This window comes from Eufriesea mexicana, unplaced genomic scaffold (assembly GCF_001483705.2).
Source record: "Eufriesea mexicana isolate 0111107269 unplaced genomic scaffold, ASM148370v2 scaffold1767, whole genome shotgun sequence".
NCBI lineage: Eukaryota > Metazoa > Arthropoda > Insecta > Hymenoptera > Apidae > Eufriesea > Eufriesea mexicana.
In genome coordinates, this window is record NW_016909873.1 from 655,800 (window position 1) to 657,570 (window position 1,771).

Consider the following 1,771-nt stretch of genomic DNA (forward strand, 5'->3'; position numbering starts at 1 on the left):
GGGGGGGGAAACTTGGTCACAGTAGGGCGTAAATTTCACCAAAAAGCAATGCACAGCACAAAAGTCAAAGCAACCCTCTCCTCACATATCCAAGCGTAACACAACCAAACGTAACATGGCACAAACTAACGTGCCCAGAACGCTATTGCTGACAACCTCAGAGCAAGGCAGAATATACTACAGCTCAGTATAGCGCAGAAATCCACCGCACTGGAGCGTAAAGCACAAAGGTCGAAGATAACCTAACCTAACCGTACATAACCTAAACTAAGCAAAAGTAGCCTAACTCGACCTATCTTGTCGAGGACCTTGCCGCTGGCCACCCCAGAGCCAAGCAGAACGTATTAGGATACAGTAAAGCGCAGAAATTCAGCGAACAGCAGTGTAGAGCACAAACGTGGAAGCCATCCTAACCAAACCTAACCTAACATAACCTAGCAAATCGTTACGTAACTAAATCTATCGTGCCGCGACTAGTATTGCTGGCCTCCACAGAGCGAAGCAGAGCATATTAGAGGAGAGTAGAGCGAGGAGGCACATCGAATGGCAGTGTACAGCACGAAAGTCAAAGATATCCTTACCTAACCTAACCGAACGTAACATAGGCGGACGTAGCGCAACCCAACTTATGTGCCACGACAGCTATCGCTGGCCACAGGAGAGCTAAGCAGGGTATTGCAGGGCAAAGTAGAACGCTGAAAGATTCTGAATGGCAGTCCATAACTCAAATGTCAAAGGTATCCTAACCAAGCCTAACCAAACCTAACCCAACCAAGGGTTACATAGCTCAACCTAACGGGCCAAGAGCACCACTCCTGGCGTCCACAGGGACAGATAGTGTGCTGCAGCGCTCAAAAGGGCGCAGAAGTACATAGTATAGCAGTGTGTAGCACAAAAGTCAAAGCGATCCTAACCTGACACAAAGTAACCCAACCTAACTTAACGCAATCTAACTCAACACAACGTGCAAAGACCGCGATTGCTGAATTCCAAATAGTCGAGCAGAGTATACTGGTGAAATGTAGAGCCCAGGGATCTACCGAATAGCACTGCGTAGCACAAAAGTCAAAGCCATCCTAACCTAACATAACCAAACCCAACAAAGCCAAGCGTAGCCTAGCTGAAACAACCGTGCCAGGACCACCGCCGCTGGCCTCCACAGAGACATGCAAATGCTAGTACAACAATGCACAGCGAAGTTATCGGACAAATATCAGTCTATAGCTCAAAGGTCAAAGTTATACGTTCCTAACCAAACCAAACGTATCGAAACCGAACGCAGCATGTCTCAACCTGACGTGCCGAGCGCGCTACTACTGGGCTCCACAGCGCCAATGACAGCATATTAGAGGAGAGTGGAGGGCAGAAATCCACGAAATAGTAGTGTATAGCAGAAAAGTCGAAGCCATCCAAACAAAGTCAAGGCTAACGTAACATAACGAAACGTATCCTGTCTCAACATAACGCGTGGAGACAACAATTGCTGGCCTCCCCGTTGCAAAGCGGGGCATATTATTGGAGAATGGGGCGCTGAGGTCCTTAGAATGGCAATGCATATCACGATAAACAAAGATATCTCAACCTAACCCAAACAAACTTAACCTAACCACACGTAATGTAGCTGAACCTAAGGTAACGCGAAAACTTTTTCCTGGCCTCCCGAGGGCCATCCAATACATGTTAGAGGAGACTAGGGCGCAGAAATCCATATAATCGTAGTGTATAGCAAAAAAATCGATGCTATCCGGACCACAACGTGCTAACGTAAACT